Below are 21675 nucleotides of genomic sequence, written 5' to 3' on the forward strand. Positions count from 1 at the left end.
GAGGCTGGAAGGCTGAATTCTAGATCATCGGCAGAATAAAGGAAAAGAATAAAAGAGCTGGTTTGGCTTGTATGGAATTGATTCATGTATAAAATTTAATATATATATATCTTGTCTTTGGCATGATTGTATTGTGTAAAAAGGCTGTTTTAACAAACATTGTGAAAAGGGCCTTAATTAAGGAACATGTTTATTTATGTCAAATAGTATGGTAGGATTAATTAGAAAACAAATTGACACGTGAGTAGGGTGGAGAGTGGGAGGATGGAATGCCCCGATGGCACCATCCTACGGATGGCGGGTGGACCCGATTAGTCAGGTAGCTTTCCAACAGATTAAGTGAAAGTCCTACGCTAGATAATTAGGTTCTTGGGCAACTCTATTCTAGAAGACTAGGTCAGCGGGGTTGTGCCTTGCATGGATGAGGAAAAAAGCATTGCGTCTAGAAATCAAGTCTAGTAGTTGCCCAATTTATGATAAATTACCCTATGGGTGATTTGACTTTTAGAAGATCACGCTTCCCCTACGAGATAGGACTAGGTCTTACCTATGAATCGTATCCTTGAATCTCTACATGGTCAAGGTGTCAATAAATAGAAAATTTAGTGGAGCTAGTCACTCCTCAAATTTCGAGTTCCATGACCCCATGGTGCAGATACTAGAGAAGATGTCCCTCCCTCATTTCTCTCGTATTGAAAGAGGATGGGGTAGAGATTTCTGGAGTCGTGGGCCAAGATATTTCTTCATCCGAGTAGATCGAATTGGGAACCTTACCACCGACCTAAAGCAGATTCGTTGGATTGATGAAAAGTTGAAGATGATCCATTTATTTTGGTTCATCGTCGGTACCCCCACGATCGACACCTCTCTGACTATAGATGGGATTTGCATACCTCAGGATAGCTGGATGTATGACCAAGTGATGCAGATCTTACCTGCTGATAGAGTAGCTGTGTTGGGACCTACCCCAATCTAGAGTCTACCACCCTTACCATCAGTTTTTAGAGTCTTAGAAACTATAACGGAACCCCCATATTTCACCTGTGGACCACTCTACCCTTATGTCATAGTCAAGCTTAGGAATTTCCTTTGATGGCAAATAAGACTTATTATATTAGTCTCAGATCTTTGTAATAAAACTCGTCCTTGTAAATATTTGGAAATAAAATGATTTCAATGTTTTACTCTCAAAAAATAAGCGTTGTGGAAATATGAATCTTGTAATCTTAAAATTGTTTTTACAATGATGCCCAGTGCGATCACCCTCCACTTCCCAATGTGCTTTACGCTGATACCCAAGAGAAGAATCTCCTGCTCAAGCAAATGCAACCTCCCTCCTTTAAAGGAGAAGGTTCAAAGGTTGAGAAGTATGCTGAAGTCTGGATTGAGGCAGTGAACGATTATTTCTTTGCCGCCGATACTGGAGTAGCAAATCAGATGCTTGCACTTTTTCGCCTCATCGGAGATGCTAAACTCTAGTAGAAACAGTGGTGCCGTGACAAGGAGGTCACCGAGCATTCTCAAACATGGGAAGACATCAAGCACGTAGTGAAGGAAAGATATCTTCCCCCATCCCATGAATCCATAAAGATGAATGAGTTTTTTAGTCTTAGGCAGTGCAGCTTAACTCTTGAGGACTACTATTCCAAATTTATCACTCTTGAGGACTACTATTCCAAATTTATCACTCTTCGGAAGTATTCCCCAGCTATGACTACTTCCCAGCAACAACAAGTGGCTTATTTCTGCCAAGGGTTAAATGAACCCTTAGACTCTCGCCTTGAAGCAATGAGGCCAAGCACATTACAGGATGCTCTCATATGAGCAAAACCCCTTGTGAAAGAAATGAAGACTGACAAACCTAAGCATCAAAAGAGATCTTACCCTGAGGCAAATCCTAAAGATCAACCCTACAAGAAACCCCAACACAATTTCCCCTACTACAACAGAGGGCGACAAGGCAACTCTTTTGTCCCCTGCTCGTATGCTGCTTCTTCCAGAGAAGGCACTCTGTGTTTTAAGTACAATGACCCGGGACACTTTAGAGCCAACTGTCCCAAGATGGCAACATCATTTTCCCAAGGTAGTAGAGGAAATCAAGGCCGTGGAACCCCTATCCAACAAGGTGCAAGAGGCAGTGGGCGTGGCAGAGGCCACGGAGGAGCAGTTTGCTAGGACCGCCTGTATTATAAGTGAAGAACCGACTTTGGAGATGGCTGAAGAACCGTCTTTGGAGATGGCTGAAGAAGAGCGTGCCACCGTCCATCCGGAGTAGAACACCAAGGTCCGAATAAACAATTTGGTGTAATCCAAACCCCAGCCACTCATCACGGTAAGCCATTTCAGCTTTTGATTGATTGTGGCAGTACCCATTCATTTCTTTCTCCTAGGTGTTTGCAAAAATTAAACTTGAGTCAAAAAACAGCTAGAAGAATGACTGTAGAGTTAGCCAATGGGAAAGAAGTAGTATCTCGCCACTCTATAGGAAACCTTGATTTTGAGCTGGGTAACGAGCAAACTCATGGCCACTTTAGAGTCTTGCCATTAGGAATTTATGATGGAATCCTTGGGATGGATTGTTTAATTGCAAACAAAGCTAGCATTCATTGTAACCAGGGGAGTATCACTTTTGAAAATGAGCATGGCCAAGTAATATCTGTTCAAGGGATAACAAGAAAACCTAAATCTAGGGTAGTCAAGGCAAAACATGTTCTCAAGGGAACACGTAAGGGTCAGCAAGTTTTCTTAGTCAAGCTCAACAAAGCCATTGAACCTAGTATGGAGACAGAACCCTCTTAGCTCCAAGAATTCTTTTACATCTTCCCTGACGAGCTTACAGGACTACCGCCTCCTCGAGAAGTCGATCATGAAATAGAGGTGATCCCTGGAGCTCAACCCGTCTCAAAAACGCCCTATAAAATGTCCCTTCCTGAAGCCATTGAACTTAAAGAGCAACTTTCCCAACTCATTGAGCAAGGATTCGTACGCCCCAATAGCTCTCCTTGGGGGGCACCTGTTCTTTTCCAAGAAAAGAAGGACGGAACTCTCCACCTCTGCATAGATTATTGAGGACTAAATCAAGTCACTATCAAGAATAAGTATCCTATCCCTCGCATCGATGAACTTCTTGACAGGCTTCATGGGGCCAAAGTCTTCTCAAAAATAGATTTGAGGTCTGGTTACTATCAGATCAAATTCAAGGAAGCAGATATACCCAAGACAGCCTTCAATACCCGTTATGGCCACTATGAGTTTACTGTGATGTCATTCGGGTTAACCAATGCTCCTGCAACCTTCAACTGCCTAATGCAAGATATATTCCGTCCTTACTACTTGGATGAATTTGTGCTTGTTTTCTTTGATGACATCTTAATCTACTCCAAATCAATGGAAGAGCATGAGGAGCATGTGCATAGAGTTCTGCAATTGTTGCGTAAACACAAACTCTATGCCAAGAAGAGCAAATGTACCTTCTTTACTCATCAAATGTACCTTCTTTACTCATCAAATTGAGTATCTTGGATTCATCGTCTCCAAAGATGGCATTTCAATAGACCCCACCAAGGTCAAGGATATTCTAGAGTGGCCACCCCCTAATTCAGTTCATGAAGCTCGTGGGTTTTTGGGAATCATAGGATGGTATAGGATTTTTATCAAAGATTATGCCTTGGTAGCTGCACCTTTGACGGATCTTCTTAAGAAGGATTGCAAAATAGTGTGGCTGCCAATCCATCAAAACAGTTTTGATCAGCTCAAGGTCATTATTACTTCTGCCCCAGTCCTGAAACTTCCTGATTTTGCCAAGGAATTTGAAGTGGTTTACTGATGCTAGTAGTCTAGCACTTGGTGGTGTCTTAGGCCAAGAAGGAAGACCAGTCACCTATACTTTCCGCAAGCTGAAGCAATATGAAGCAAATTAGGCCACCCATGATTTGGAGCTCTTAGCAGTTGTTCATTGCCTCAAATTATGGAGAGATTATCTCTTGGATGGCAAGTTCCAGCTTGTAACTGACCACAAAAGTCTAAAAAGGATCTTCACCCAGCCTAACCACAACATGCGGCAAAGGAGATGGATTGAAAATCTATAAGAATATAACTTTGACATCAAATTCCGCCCTGGGAAAGATAATGTGGTAGCAGATGCACTTAGCCACAAATCTTTCTTGAGTGTAATTTCAATGCCAAATAATCCCATACTAGTCAAGGTGGAAGAAGTCTCATCTCATGATCCAAATTATCAGAGGATGATGAAGTTAGTAGAAGAGGGGGGAAATTCAGAGAAAGAGAAGAATCTAATCAAGGGGTACTCCACTCATGAAGGAAGCCTCTACTTCACAGGCTATGTATTTCAAAGGATCTTGCTTTAAAGAAACTAATCCTCCATGAAGCTCATGATAGTCCTGCTCTGCAGGACACCCAGGCTATGCAAAAACATTAAATGCTGTTAGAAGGAGCTTTCATTGGGCAGGCTTGAAAAATGATGTCCTTCGGTACTCGAAGCAATGTCTCTCATGCCAAAGGATCAAAGCTGAAAGGGTCAAGATGCCTGGAAAACTTCAACCCTTAGATATTCCCCAAATGAAGTGGGAGTGCATTAGTATGGATTTTGTCACAAGTCTCCCCACTGTTCAAGGAGAATATGACTCCCCCTGGTAGTAGTGGACTTACTTACCAAAGTAGCTCACCTTATACCAGCAAAGAAAACCTTCAAAGCTTCTCATGTTGCTCGAATATTCATCAAGGAAGTCCTCAAACTTCATGGTCTCCCAAAAAGGATAGTAAGTGATCGGGATTCTGACTTCACTTCAAAGTTCTGGCAAACCTTATTTCAAGCCCTTGGTACTCAACTTTGCTTTAGCACAGCTTATCATCTAGAGACCGATGGCCAAACTGAGAGAGTCAATCAAGTAATTGAAGACATTCTCAGAGCATATTGTGGACGGGAACCAAGAAGCTGGATTCAATACCTTCCTCTGGTAGAATTCGCCTACAATGCATCTTATCATCAAAGCATAGGAATGTCACCATTCAAAGCACTCTATGGGCAAGAATGCTTGTCTCCTCTAAACTTCTCTGATCCGACCATAAGAGTTGAGGCATCCAGGAAAATGCTCGAAGAGATGGAGGAACAAACCAAGGCAATCCAAAAGGATATTAAAGCTGCCCAAGATGACAAAAGCATTATGCTAACACCAAGAGGTCTGAAAGGATCTTCAAGGAAGGAGACAGAGTTCTTCTATGAGTGCAACCCAAACAAAGTTCTCTTTCACTTGGGAAATATAAGAAACTCAGCCCTATGTATTGTGGTCCCTATACAATTATTAAGTATTTGGGTAAAAGTGCCTATAAAGTATTTGGGTAAAAGTGCCTATAAACTCCAACTCCCAGCCCATATCAAAGTCCACAATGTATTTCATGTAACTTGTTTGTTAAAACCATATGTACCCAGTCTTGATCATATTCTTGATGATGAACAAGTTGTAATCCCTACTTAAGGAGTCCTTGAATTACAGCAGCCCAGTAGCATCATAGATTCTAGGGAAAGGCAACTCCGAAATAGAATTCTTGTGGAACATCTAGTACAGTGGAAAGATTACCCTGAAGAGGAAGCAACTTGGGAAGATGAAGCTACACTCTTAAAGGATTATCCCCAATTCATGACGAGATGAGGACATCTCGATTTCTTTAAGGGGGGAAGGATGTAACATACCCGTCTTCACTAATAAAGAAATGTTCATGTAATAGATAAATTTATGAGTTTTTATGGTATAAAAATCAATGATTTTATTATTTGAGTCATTTCTACTTAGAATCTTCAAATCCTTAGCCCAAATTTAGAATTTGCGCATGATTTTACCCTAATATAGGATTTTATAGTATCCAAAATGGACACCGGATCAAGCTTATACGCAAATTTTAGTCATTTTAGTTAAAAAGCGACGACCTTTAAACCTTAATAAATGCACGACCGGGCATCCAATTGACGAACGGTCTGAACCCCAACGACCAGTAGAACCTCCCGGACAAAAAAAAAATTCGCCCCTCGGGGCGGTCTGGCACCCAAATCGTTGTGGTGAGCGCTCCAAATTTGGGGACCCCGCCCCGAAACTTAAACCGTACACACTTACCAGGGTGCTCGTACGATGGCCGCACAAGAACCAAAGGACGGCCGCCCACTGTGTGGTCCACACATACAGCTATGTGGACACCCATGCTGCCATAGACCAGATAAGGTACATGTGTACCACTCCTTTCCCTGATAACCGACACCGTACCTTTCCCCTAGTGCTAGGAGGCAGTGTCCTTAACTCTTCTCCCCCCGTATGAAGAGACTTACAGTAGCCCTCAGTGCTTCTCCCCTTTTGCAAAACGTTTTTGTCTTAAGGACATCTCACAATCCCCCCCATTTGCGTAGACTTTAATAAGAGGTTTTGGCCTTAAGAAAGGGTTCATGCGCTATAGTCTTTTGCTCATACGGTGAGCAAACGATCTCAGAATTGAGATCCGACTGAAGCGTTTTGACCACAGCAGCAAGCCCTACAAGTCGACGTCTAAGATGGCCCCATCCCAAAAACGTCAGAATATTGCCTCGAGAGGAGCACGCAACAACGAGGTTAGGGAAGATGCTCCATCCCCCTCTTGCTAGGAGGCAATTTTCCTCCATCCCCCTCTTGCTAGGAGGCAGTGTCCTTAACTCTTCTCCCTCGTGTGTGAAGAGACTTACAGTAGCCCTCAGCACTTCTCCCCTTTTGCAAAACGTTTTTGTCTAAGGACATCTCACAATCCCCCCCATTTGCGTAGACTTTAATAAGAGGTTTTTGCCTTAAGAAAGGATTCATGCGCTATAGTCTTTTGCTCATACGGTGAGCAAACGATGTCAGAATTGAGATCCGACTGAACCGTTTTGACCGCGGCAGCAAGCCCTACAAGTGGACGTCTAAGATGGCCCCATCCCAAAAACATCAGAATATTACCTCGAGAGGAGCACGCAACAACGAGGTTAGGGAAGATGCTCCCGATGCGGCCTCAACCCTCCCTTTTCAAGCTCCTCAAGGAAATGGTGGCCAGGTTAGCTTGGTTATATTTTAAAGAAGAGTTTTTTTTATATTAGTGCTAATAAATATGTATCTTTTCCTTTTAAAAATAATGACATAAAATTGTATAAAGTTACGAATTGTGTGATACTGTATTCAATAAATTGCATTGAAATTGTTATCTTTAAAGAGTGCAAGTTTTTCCTAGCTTCAATGCTAACTCCGCTCTATGCTTGTGTAGCCGAGCGGTGTCGTTAGTCAAATCTCAGGAAAATGGCCCAAGGTATTCCTCATACCATTGGGAGAATAAGGTTCGCCGATTGAGGCAAGAGGTTATGATGCTGCTTAGTTCTGAGGGCCCAGGCTAGTGCGGTAAATAAGCCCACCCTAGTGTGTAGACATCCCTCTGAGGGGCGGGAGGATCGAGCGATGGAGCCTGAGAGGGCGACAAGCCAGCTTGAGTCCTCGCCTCGATGAGGTGTATGGTCCCTTAGGGTTTTGCCCAGCATGTAGAGGCTATGTAGAGGCTGGAAGGCCGAATTCTAGATCATCGAGGAAGAATAAAGGAAAAGAATAAAAGTGCCGGTTTGGCTTGTATGGAATTGATTCATGTATAAATTATATATATATATATATATCTTGTCTTTGGCATGATTGTATTATGTAAAAAGGCTGTTTTAACAAACCTTGTGAAAAGGGCCTTAATTAAGGAACATGCTTATTTATGTCAAACAGTGTGGTAGGATTAATTAGAAAACAAATTGACGCATGAGTAGGGTGGAAAGTGGGAGGATGGAATGCCCCGATGGCACCATCCTACGGACGGGTGGACCCGATTAGTCGGGTAGCTTTCCAACAGATTAAGTGAAAGCCCTACGCTAGATAATTAGGTTCTTGGGCAACTCTATTTAGAAGACTAGGTCGGCATGGCTGTGCCTTGCATGGATGAGGAAAAAAGGGTTCTAGAAATCAAGTCTAGTAGTTGCCCCATTTACCCTATGGGTGATTGACTTTTAGAAGATCATGCTTCCCCTGAGATAGGACTAGGTCTTACCTATGAATCGTATCCTTGAATCTCTACATGGTCAAGGTGTTGATAAATAGGAAATTTTCTCCAAGTCAAGACTTAGTGGACTATCTTAAGTGTTTCTCCTATTTTAGAAGGGGGGAACCTTACACGGATGCGCATGATCTTCGCAATGAAGTGGAAAATCTATGATCAATCTTCGTGGCTAGCTAGCTAGCCAAAAGAGACGGTTCTCACATTGCTCCAGCCACTCTAGGCTCTGTCGGGAGCCTCGAGTGGCTGGAGGGATAATTAACTGGATGGACAGAAGGCTTGCAACCCAGCCCACTGTATAGCTGCCATTGTCCAGGGGATCTCTATGACCTAGCCAAGGTTCCAACTATCACTCGGAGAAACAAGTGATACTCCTTTAGAAGGCCCAGAAAGCAGATAGTCATTGGAAAGACGACACATAGGAAAGCGAATCAGAGTCAGACATGAAGCCATGGTGCCATTTGGTGAAGTTTCCATGTGCATTGTGTACTGTGATAAAAACTCAACTGGAGAACTCTGTTTGCAAGGGCGGCTGAGTCAAACTCGATTCTAATGTATCCATTGTCAGAATCAAATGTTGCAAATCAGTCCTTAATTGCCGATTAGTATGGCTTGCAAGAGATACCGGACCTATCTTTATGCGGGTCAACTACCGACAAACGCAGCCTCCAGGGTGGCAAAACTGAGGATGATAGGAGGATTCTAAAAATAGACAAAAGAGGGCAGCCTTGGTCAGAGGAGGAGTGGCTGCCATGGTACTCCGGAGGTGGGGAAACAAAGGGCTACTCTCATAAGCCAAATGAAGATTGATGCAAGTAGAAAAGAACCCCAGAAAGCAAAGGAGGTGCAAGGAGATGGGTAGAAACAGAGGGTCAGTAGATTGTGGGGTGAAGTTGTTCAAGCGCAGCCACCCCAGGCTCCCGGCAGAGCCTGGGGTGGCTAGAGCAACGGGGGCAAGGGAGGCATCATGACCAGTTAAACCGGTCTCCTCCCCCACCTCCACCTCCACCTCGCCCTCTCCCTCACCATCGCCGCTGCCACCAACATAGCTGCCACCTCCAACATAGCCGCAATCTTCTCCACTGCCTCCAGTGCCTCCAGCACCACCACCTTCATCTCGGCCACCTCTGCCTCCAGTGCCGCTACGGTCTCTCAATTGGCCTGGACAATGCCTCCCTTGCCCCTATTGCTCCAGCCACCCCAGGCTCCCGGCAGAGCCTGGGGATGGTCTGCGCCAATGGAGGCATCATGACCGGTTAAACCAGTCTCCTCCTCCACCTCCACCTTTACCTCACCCTCTCCCTCACCATCGCCGTCGCCACCAACATAGCCGCCACCTCCAACATAGCCGCAATCTTCTCCACCGCCACCTCCAACATAGCCGCGCCGGCTCTCAATTTAACAGAAAAAGAACAGCAGAGAGAACAGTATCTCTTTTCATAGATGCGTTCGCCCGTTCGCCTGCTGAGTTGAGAGTACCCTAAAATATGTGTACTATATATGTGTGTGTGTGGCCTAAAATATATATAGCCTAAAGATAGATACATACATATACACACATATATATGGCAAAAAATGTATTAAGCTATAGATAGACACACACACACATTTTTCAATGGTTCAATATGTGTGGCATACTTTTTTAAAACTTTTCTATTATTTATGTTATTGAAATTGTGTGTGTGTGTGTGTGTGTGTGTGTGTGTGTGTGTGTGTGAGAGAGAGAGAGAGAGAGAGAGAGAGAGAGAGAGAGAATATGTGATGCACAACAAAGAGAAAACTCATGCTCTTTTAAAACTTTTTTAAACATTTAGGCTCAAAAGAGAGAGAGAATATAGTTTAGTCTAGGTATTTATATATTGATGTATATATATATATTTTAGTCTAGGTATTTATTAGGTTACACACACACACACACACACACATATTAAGCTATATGTATTTTAATAAATGTGTGTGTGTGTGTGTGTAGCCTAATAGATATATAGTCTAATATATCTATATATCCTAAAATAGATAAAAGGCTAGTCTCTTTGTAAATACACACACACACACACACACTAAAATATATATATCCTAATAGAATCTTAGCCTAAAATATAAACAATATAATATATAAATATAGACATGTGTGTGTGTGTGTGTGCGTGTGTGTTTACAAAGAGACTAGCCTTTTATAAAAATAATACTTACCAATAAATGTATATATTTGTATATTTTTATATATATTTGTAGATACATATATATTTGTATATTTATCGTAACCATTCTCAATCGTGATTACTCCACCTTGTTTTATCATTTCAACCGCCTTCATTCTCAATCGTGATTGCTCCACCTTGTATTATCATTTCAACCGCCTTCATTCTCAATCGTGATTGCTCCACCTAGATACCTGATCTTCTATTTTGGTTTCATAAAGTCCCACCTGTTCCTTTGTTTTTATATTTTCATTTCACATTTTTTTCTCTCATGTCCTTTCTGCATCTTCGTATTGCCTTTCCTATGGAGCACAGTGTCACCTTTGAGTGGGAGCTTGATGGCTGCAGCAAAAAATCTCAAACTTTAATACTTCTCCACCAAACCACGCTTGTCAGTCATGGATATCTACAAGGGTGCCTTCATCACGCGCCCTTTCTGGAGTGAAAGCTACTAGGACCAATGGAAGCCTACAAGAAATCATCGCTCATTATGATATGGAGGGCAATAAAAACTACCTCGTAGATATTACTCGAAGTAAAACATATATGCTACAATGTAGTCCTTTCTGTGCTGCTGATAGTCTTGATTATTCTAGTGCTAATTACATTGCCCAAGATGTCCGACATTTGGAGACTTCAGCGGATAAAGGGACACAAAACACCCATGTTCATATCTCGAGCTCCTCCTCTGAGAGTGACTTGAATGGCTTGGCAACTATTTTGCAACCAGGTGAAGGCACGAGAAATCCAAAAGGTTCAAAGCACAATATCTCTGAAGATGAATGTATTGCTTTAGAGAGTATACTTTCAGTTCTTCGTAAGAAGGAGGAACCTTCTCTTCTACATTCATTGTTGGAAAAAGTTACTCGAGTCATCCAAGTCCAGGAGGTGCCAAGACATTATGATGGTGATTCCATCCTAGAGTTTCCACCAACATATGGCAAAATAGGAAATATGGATGGAATGGAGCAAAAATATGATGGTCACCTATGGACGCGTCCAGTAACATCAAACATGTCTGTAAGTTATACCGTGCGTATTAGCTATTGTGTTGGTACTTTGGAGTGCCATAGGCTCAGCTGTCCTTTTTACTTAAACAATAAAAGGTATAACAACACCTTCTTTCATGGACATCTGACAAAAAAGATTGCAGTTGGACTTTTGACAGAGGATGAGAAAACTAAAATAGTTTGTCACTTTTGTCACAAAACTGCACACTGTGTGCAAGTGTGTAGATGTGTTGTGTATTACGTAATGCCTTGTGACATAACTATTACAAGAATGATGCTCCACACCGGGCTGCATGAACATCCAATTCAGCCAAGAACTTCAAGGTCAATGTTGGAGCGCGTGAAAATGTTTGTTTCTCAAGTGTTGAAAGCCCAGAGAAGTGCAGGTCCTCGAAAAATATAGATGGATATTGTGAAGGATATGCTGTTTTCCTCCATGATGAATCAAAATGATGAGCTACCTACAAGTATTGGGGATCATGAGCTCTACAATTTTTTGGAGGAGTTGAGTCCTCGTGTGGAAAACCAGAGGTGAGTATTCATTCTGTAACTTAATTATATTTGGATGAATTTTTCTACATTTGGTCCTCTCTTTATTATGAAATTATGTTTTTCAGGTTTATACGAATTGTATCCCAGGAGAAAAGAAAATTAATGCCGACAAGAGAGGGCTTTGATAGCATCCTTCTTATATAGAGAAGATCTCGCTATTCATTTATACAAGGTAGCCGTTTCCCAGGACAAGGTGGCCTGATGACAAATGTTATGTCTTTAAGATGTCTTTGCGAGGACCAACATCAGTTGGTGAATCGCATGCGGTGTGATAGTGGAGGTGACTTGTCAAATTCCTGGGTTTTGTTTGATCACACTCATCGAGTTTTTGGTTGGTCAACAATGGCTTGTCATGTTTACGACCCAAGGTGAGACTACGTACTTCAATTTTTTCCTTTCGTTCATTTACCTTGAATGATAGTAGCTGATTGAAAAAATTATCTTCAAAATTCTATAGTGTTTTCAAGAGCTGTTGACAATTGCCACATGCGAAATGAAGGAGGAGGATACAAAAAGCCAAGTACTATTTTGGGAAATGCTGAATAGCACAATGGAGCAATGTGGTTATGCACCCGCACACTTCTATGGGTTTATGGCTAATGAAGCAGGGTCAAATTGGTGTGCAATTAGGACCATTTTCAATGGGGATCTGCACAACATTATGGAGGAGAGGGAGTGAACGTGCTTATTCCATTGGAAACAAAGTTTGATGAAGCATGCTAACAATGCATGAAGGTAGAAAGTCGACAACACCATATTGACTTGTGTGAAGAATGGAGATTGGCAACCAATCAGCTTTCTTAAAAAGTAAAGAGATTCGTGAGTGGTGGAGAAATGGACATGTTCATGAGGGAAAACTATCAGTAAAATGGATATGTGGATGAGTTGGTGGGAAGTACAAATAGCACATTGGGGCAACCTCATGTCAAGGGTGAGAAATTTTATGGAGAAATGATATGTTGTATGGATGTATTTGCATTGGAGTCAATTTTGTGAATTTATGTATGAAACCTCTTGTGTCCAGGTGGTCTTAAGCTCGGTGGATTTAGCACAAACCCCTCGAACAAACTTATCTGATAGTGTACATGGGAGTTGGCTTGCTGGTGAAGGATACAAGGAAAAGGTTAGCTTGTATGATGCGTGCATTTCAGATATGGCAAACGCTTTACTACAAAGTGCAAAGCAATATACATATCAGATGGGGAAACACAAAGGTGAGGGACCAAGCTTGAGCAAGTTGCTGGTTGGACAAGGTGGCAGCAAGGTCAAGACCAACACCACCACAAGTGGCTCACATGGTCCATGAAATAGTAGCTAATACTCCTATGTATGAGGAATCAAGGCCTCTACATGGAGATAAGGAGACTATTCAACAGAAGAGGGTGAGGACAACGGAAGTAGACCAATGCTCACATCGTTTAGGTTATGTCATGCAGAGCAGACATCGTCAAAATGGGGAACAACAAAGAAGAGTAAGTTTTGGAGATAGATCTAGACCCTACTGCGCAAACATCCCTCTGAGGGGCGGGAGGATTGAGCAACTGAGCCTAAGAGGGTGATAGGCCAACTTGAGTCCTCGCTAGCGGCTGACGATGAGGTGTATGGTCCCATAGGGTTTTGCCCCAGCATGTAGAGGCTAGAAGGTCGAATTCTAGATCATCGTTGGCAGTATAAAGGAAAAGAATAAGAGAGCCAGTTTGGCTTGTATGGAATTGATTCATGTATAAACTTTTTTTATAAATCTTATCTTTGGCATTATTGTACTGTTGAAAAAAGCTATTTTAACAAACCTTGTGAAAAGGACCTTAATTAAGGAACATGTTTATTTATGTCAAATAGTGTGGTAGAATTAATTAGAAAACAAAATTGACATGTGAGTAGGGTGGAAAGTGGGAGGATGGAACACCCCGATGGCACCATCCTACAGATGGGTGGACCCGATTAGTCGGGTAGCTTTCCAACAGATTAAGTGAAAGCCCTACGCTAGATAAATAAGTTCTTGGGTAATTCTATTCTAGAAGACTAGGCCAACGGCTGTGCCTTGCATGGATGAGGAAAAAAGCGTTGCCTCTAGAAATCAAGACTAGTAGTTGCTCAATTTATGATCAATTACCCTATGGGTGATTTGATTTTTAGAAGATCATGTTCCCCCTGCAGGATAGGACTAGGTCTTACCTATGAATCGTATCCTTGAATCGCTGCATGGTCAAGGTGTCGATGAATAGGAAATTTTCTCCAAGTTAAGACTTAGTGGACTATCTTAAGTGTTTCCCCTATTTTGGAAGGGGGGAACCTTACAATTGGTATCAGAGCAGATCTTAGCTCCTAGGACTTGCCATTTAAGGACTATTTTGCAATGTATGTTTTACCTCTAACATAATGCTGATTAATAAAAACATCCTATTAAAAACAAGTTGAATTGATGTTTGAATGATTGTAGGAAGAGGAAGATGCCTACTCGAAGTTTCTAGTTTTCCAATGCATTTTCGAGACTGCCAGGTCACTCCTCAAATTTTGAGTTCCATGACACCATGGTGCAGATACTAGAGAAGATGTCCCTCCCCCATTTCTCTTGTATCAAAAGAGGATGGGGTAGAGATTTTTGGAGTCGTGGGTTGAGATATTTCTTCATCTGAGCGGATTGAATTGGGAACCTTACCCACCGACCTAAAGTGTATTCGTTGGATTGAAAAGTTGAAGATGATCTGTTTATTTTGGCTCGTCGGTACTCCCAGGGGCCGACACCTCTATGACTATAGATAGGATTCGCATACCTCAAGATCGCTAGGTGTATGACCAAGTGATGCAGATCTTACCTACTGAGACAGAGTAGCTGTGTTGGGACCTACCCCAATCCAGAGTCTACCACCCTTACCGTCGAGTCTTAGAAACTATAGCAGAACCCCCATACTTCACCTATGTGGACCGCTCTACCCTTATGTCATAGTCAAGCTTAGGAATTTCCCTTGATAGGAAATTAGACTAATGATATTAGTCTCAGATCTTTTTAGTAAAACTCATCCTTGTAAATATTTGGAAATAAAATGATTTCAATGTTTCACTCTCCAAAATAAGCGTTGTGCAAGTATGAAGCTTGTAATCTTAAAATTGTTTTCACAATGATGGCAAGATGATCAACCTCCACTTCTGAATGCGCTTTACACTGATATCCAGGAGAAGAAGCTCCTGCTCAAGCAAATGCAACCTCCCTCCTTTAAAAGAGAAGGTTCAAAGATTGAGAAGGATGCTGAATTCTCGATTGAAGCGATGGACGATTATTTTTTTGGTGGGGGTACTGGAGTAGCAAATCAGTATATGCTTGCACAATTTTGCCTCATCGGAGATGCTAAACTCTGGTGGAAAAAGTGGTGCCGTGTGACAAGGGAGTCACTGAGCATTCTCAAACGTGGGAAGACATCAAGCAGGACGTGAAGGAAAGATATCTTCTCCCATCCCATGAATCCATAAAGATGAATGAGTTTTTTAGTCGTAGGAAGTGTAGCTTAACTCTTGAGGACTACTATTCCAAATTTATCACTCTTTGGAAGTATGCCCTAGATTTGACTACTTCCCAGCAAGTGGCTTGTTTCTGCCAAGGGTTAAATGAACCCTTAGATTCCCACCTTGAAGCAATGAGGCCAAGCACATTACAGGATGCTCTCATACGAGCAAAGTCCCTTGTGAAAGAAATGAGGACTGACAAACCTAAGTCTCAAAAGAGATCTTACCCTGAGGCAAATCCTAAAGACCAACCCTACAAGAAACCCCAATAGAATTTCCCCTACAACAACAGAGGGTGGCAAAGCAACTCTTTTGTCCCCCGCTCGCATGCTGCTTCTTCCAGAGAAGGCCCTCTGTGTTTTGAATGCAATGAGCTGGGACACTTTAGGGCCAATTGTCTCAAGATGGCAACATTATTTCCCCAAGGTGGCAGAGGAAATCAAGGCCGTGGAACCCCTATCCACCAAAGTGCAAGAGGCGGAGGACGTGGCAGAGGCCACGGAGGTGCAGTTGCTCTAGGACCGCCTGTATTATAAGTGAAGAACCGACCTTGGAAATGGCTGAAGAAGAGCGTGCCACCGTCCATGCGGCAGAACACCAAGGTCCGAATAAACAATTTGGTATAATCTAAACCCCAGCCACTCATTAAGCCATTCCAGCTTTTGATTGATTTTGGCACTACCCATGCATTTCTTTCTCCTAAGTGTTTGCAAAAATTAAACTTGGGTCAAAAAAACAGCTAGAAGAATGATTGTAGAGTTAGCCACTCTGGTAGGAAACCTTGATTTTGAGCTAGGTAATGAGCAAACTCATGGCCACTTTTTAGAGTCTTGCCATTAGGAATTTATGATGGAATCCTTGTTGGGATGGATTGGTTAATTGCAAACAAAGCTAGCATTCACTGTAACCAAGGGAGTATCACTTTTGAAAATAAGCATGGCCAAGTAATATCCGTTCAAGGGATAACAGGAAAACCTAAATCTAGGGAAGTCAAGGCAAAACATCTTCTCAAGGGAGCACATAAGGGTCAGCAAGTTTTCTTAGTCAAGCTCAACACAAAGCCATTGAACCTAGTGAGGAGACAGAACCCTCTTGGCTCCAAGAATTCTCTGACATCTTCCCTGACGAGCTTACAGGGCTACCGCCTCCTCGAGAAGTCGATCATGAAATCGAGGTGATCCCTGGAGCTCAACCCGTCTCAAAAACGCCCTATAAAATGTCCCTTCCTCAAGCCATTAAACTTAAAGAGCAACTTTCCCAACTCATTGAGCAAGGATTCGTACACCCTAGTAGCTCTCTTCTTTTCCAAAAAAAGAAGGACGAAACTCTTCGCCTCTGCATAGATTATCGCAACGGCTAAATCAAGTCATTGTCAAGAATAAGTATCATATCCCTCACATCGACAAACTTCTTGATAGGCTTCATGGTGCCAAAGTCTTCTCAAAAATAGATTTGAGGTTTGGTTACTATTAGATCAAAGTCAAGGAAGCAGATATACCCAAGACAACCTTCAATACTCGTTATGGTCACTATGAGTTTACTGTAATGTCATTCAAGTTAACCAATGCTCCTGCAACCTTCAACCGCCTAATGCAAGATGTATTCCGTCCTTACTTGGATGAATTTGTGCTTTTTTTTTATGACATCTTAATCTACTCCAAATCAATGGAAGAGCATGAGGAGCATGTGCGTAGAGTTCTGCAATTGTTCCGCAGACATAAACTCTAGGCCAAGAAGAGAAAATGTACTTAACACCATATTGGGGAATATGGGAATTTCCCATAAGTTTGGGACATGTAGATTAATCATAACTTGAACACCGTTACTCCAAATTGAGCGCTCTATAGCTCACTAGATTCCATTTTCCAAGCGCTTTCCAACAATAGGTCACATGATATGGTTTTGAAAAACTTATAGGCATGTTATCCAGTCCCACCTTTTTAGTATTCAAAAAATGGGAGTTGGGAAATTCCCAAACTCACGAATATAGTGTTACTTTCTTTACTCATCAAATTGAGTATCTTGGGTTCATCGTCTCCAAAGATGGCACTCAGTAGTCCCCACCAAAGTCAAAGATATTCTGGAGTGGCCCCCTAAATCAGTTCGTGAAGTTCATGGGTTTTTGGGAATCACGGGATGGTATAGGATTTTTATCAAAGATTACCCATGATTTGGAGCTCTTAACAGTTGTTTATTGCCTCAAATTATGGAGACATTATCTCTTGGGGGGCAAATTCCAGCTTCTAGCTGACCACAAAAGTCTGAAGTGGATCTTCACCTAGCGTAACCTCAGCATGCGACAAAAGAGATGGATTGAAATCCTACAAGAATATGACTTCGACATCAAATTCCGCCCTGGGAAAGATAATGTGGTAGCAGATGCACTTAGCCGCTGTAAATCTTTCTTAAGTGCAATTTCAATGCCAAATAATCCCATACTGGTCAAGGTGGAAGAAGTCTCATCTCATGATCGAGATTATCAGAGGATGATGAAGTTAGTAGAAGAAGGGGAAAATTCAGAGAAAGAGAAGAATCTAATCAAGGGATACTCCACTTATGAAGGAATCCTCTACTTCAATCACAAGCTATGTATCCCTAAGGATCCTGCTTTAAATTAACTAATCCACCATAAAGCTCATGATAGTCCTACTGCAGGACACCCAGGCTATGAAAAAACATTAAATGCCATAAGAAGGAGCTTTCATTGGGTAGGCTTGAAAAATGATGTCCTTTGGTACTTGAAGCAATGTCTCTCATGCCAAAGGATCAAAGCTGAAAGGGTCAAGATGCCTAGGAAACTTCAACCCTTGGATATTCCCCAAATGAAGTGGGAGTGCATTAGTATGGATTTTGTTCACAAGTCTCCCCACTATACAAGGAAGATATGACTCCATTCTAGTAGTAGTGGACTTACTTACCAAAGTAGCTCACCTTATACCAGCAAAGAAGACCATCAAAGCTTCTGATGTTGCTTGAATATTCATCAAGGAAGTCCTCAAACTTCATGGTCTCCCAAAAGGATAGTAAGTGATCGCAGTCCTTATTTCAAGCTCTGGGCGCTCAACTTTGCTTTAGCATAGCTTAGCATCCAGAGACCGATGGCCAGACTGAGAGAGTCAACCAGGTAATTGAAGACATTCTCAGAGCATATTGTGGACGGGAACCAAGAAGATGGATTTAATACCTTCCTCTAGTAGAATTTACCTACAATGCATCTTATCATCAGAGCATAGGAATGTCACCATTTAAAGCACTCTATGGGCAAGAATGCTTATCTCCTCTAAATTTTACTGATCCGACCATAAGAGTTGAGGCATCCAAGAAAATGCTCGAAGAGATGGAGGAACAAACCAAGGCAATCCAAAAGGATATTAAAGCTGCTCAAGATTGACAAAAGCATTATGCTGACACCAAGAGGTCTGAAAGGATCTTCAAGGAAGGAGACAAAGTTCTTCTACAAGTGTGACCCAAACGAAGTCCCCTATCACTTGGGAAATATAAGAAGCTCAGCCCTAGGTATTGTGGTCCCTATACAGTTACCAAGGGTCTAGGTAAAAGTGCCTATAAACTCTAGCTCCCAGTCCATATCAAAGTCCACAATGTATTTCATGTAAGTTTGTTAAAACCTTATGTACCTAGTCTCGATCATATTCTTGATGATGAACAAGTTGTAATCCCTACTCAAGGAGTCCTTGAATTACAGCCCAGTAGGATCATAAATTCTAGGCCCAAGGCAACAACTCCGAAATAGAACTCTTGTAAAACATCTAGTACAGTGGAAAGATTACCCTGAAGAGGATGCAACTTGGGAAGATGAAGCTACACTCTTAAAGGATTATCCCCAATTCATGATGAGATGAGGACATCTCGATTTCTTTAAGGGGGGAAGGATGTAACATACCCATCTTCACTAAAAATAAAGAAATGTCCATGTAATAGATGAATTTAAGAGTTTTTATGGTATAAAAATCAATGACTTTATTAAATGAGCCGTTTCCACTTAGAATCTTCAAATTTCGAGTCCAAATTTGAAATTTGCGCTTGATTTTACACTAATATAAGACTTCACAGCATCCAAAACGGACATCGGATCAAGCTTATACGCAAATTTTGGGTATTTTTAGCCTTTAAACCTTAATAAATGCACGACCGGGCGTCTGCACCCCAACGACCAAGGAAACATCCCAGACAAAAAACTTTTTTGCCCCCCGGTGGCCCGGCACGCAAATCGAGGCCGACGTCCCAAATTTGGAGACCTCGCCCTAAAAAAGAGACCGTACACACTTACCAGGGTGCCCGTACAATGGTCGGCGTCCCAAATTTGGAGACCTCGCCCCAAAGGTTGGCCACCCACTGTGTGGTCCGCACACACCGCTACTACGTAGACACCCATGCTGCCTCTGACCAGATAAGGTACATGCGTACCACTCCTTTCCTTGTTAACTGCCACTATACCTTTCCCCCAGAGCCATGCAGGCCACTGATCCACAGCCTTTGTCGGCACATCATCCTTTCGACCGTGCTTTATACAGCGCCCACACCCATACCCCACAGCTATATAAACCCCATGGGGTGCTCCATGGGCAGCACGCATTTCTACGTAGCCTATACTCTGTCGTGTCACCAATCATCTGTACCGCCATCTGTCCATGCGTAGTGTACTTACTACTGCAGTGCAGCCGCCCCTCTCCACCACAACCCCTCATTTGTTACTTTTCAGATAAGGCAACTTTCCTCTACTCCCCCCTTGTAGAAGGCAGTGTCTTTAACTCTTCCCCCCTTGTGTAAAGAGACTTACAGCAGCACCCTTCTCCCCTTCTGTAAAGAGACTTACAGCAGCACCCTTCTCCCCTTCCTTCTCCCCTTCAGCAAAACATTTTTATTAAGGACATCTCACAAATTCCCTCCTATTTGCGTGGACTTTAGCAAGAGGTTTTGGCCTTAGAGAGGGTTCATGTGTTGTGGTCTTTTGCTCATACAGTGAGCAAACGATCTTTGAACTGAGATCTAATTGGAGCATTTCGACCGTGAGCGAGCCCTACAAGGCGATGTCTACGATGGCCCTGTAAGATTCCTCCCCAGCCTTCGAGGCATACAGGAGTAAGAATCTCCCTTTTTTATCTTAAAATTATTCCCTCTCAAAAATAAAAGAAAGATTCTGTTTAAAAAAAGGAAGACCCTTTCCCTAGAATACTTCTCAAGAGTCACGCTGTTTTAAGGATTCAGAACAATGAGTTCAGAAGTGAAAATCGGTGTTTTGGATACCAAGATTTTGGTCTTCATTTGAGTACGGCACAAAAGAAGTTCTTTATCTATTGGGGAGTTTAAGAAGTTATCCCCCAGATATTGTGAGCCTTATCTGACTTCAAAGAAAGTAAGTGACTTAGCTTACGAGCTTCTTTTATCTCCTCATCTCAAAGTTCTTAATGCCTTCTATAGAAAATTGTGCCAAACCCAAATCATGGAAAGACGGTAAAACTTCAGTGGCAAGCTACCGTTGGCTTCTAAGTTACGCTAGCTCCTTCCTTTATATAAGTCGTAACTTTTACTTGTCGCTCACAGTAATCTTACTTCCATCGATCTCCTTTCTTTCTTAATCTCCTTCATGGCTTGGCAACAAGAACTAGTTTTATCCATAATGATTCCTCACCTTCAAGACGCAAGTGAATCTGTGAAGAAGGATTTTATAGAGCAGTATGAGCGCTCACTTTTCCCTCACTTGGGAACTTCTGTAGCGCAAACCAAATGGCGGACCTATCAAAACATAACTAGGGTAACACCCTGGGGTCAGCAGCACTTTCGTAACAATGTCTGCTTGGCCATGGTTATTGAAGCTTTGGGTTTGGGTCCCCGATACTACTGCGTCATGAGATCAAGGCATCCTGGGTTTTCTGAGCGGGTCTTCTTACTGGCGTGTTTTTTTCCTCATGAGAAGATATGCCTTTACCCCATTTTTGGCTTGCCTCTCAGAGGTCCTTTTGTTAGAACACCTCATACCACTGAGATAGGCGCAGCAATAACCCACAGAATCATTCCCATAGATGAGTTACCTTATACTTGTGCAGCTTGTGAGGACTGCTTTTGTGACCATATGATGGACGGGCTTATGGAAGTGTAAAGAGTTCCTCTATCTTTACTGTATAAGTTCCGAGAATGAATAAAGTTTAAATCTTGTTCGTATTTTGAATCTTGCTCTCTTTAAGACTTATCTTGGTGGTTAATCTTGATTAATTTTTTTTTCTAAGTCTCATATTCGTGAATCTTGCGAAATTATCACAAGTTGCGAGATGAGGACATCTCGCATTTCTTAAGTGGGG

This window comes from Cibotium barometz, chromosome 19 (assembly GCF_041138505.1).
Source record: "Cibotium barometz isolate CiBa-2024 chromosome 19, ASM4113850v1, whole genome shotgun sequence".
Classification (NCBI taxonomy): Eukaryota; Viridiplantae; Streptophyta; class Polypodiopsida; order Cyatheales; family Cibotiaceae; genus Cibotium; species Cibotium barometz.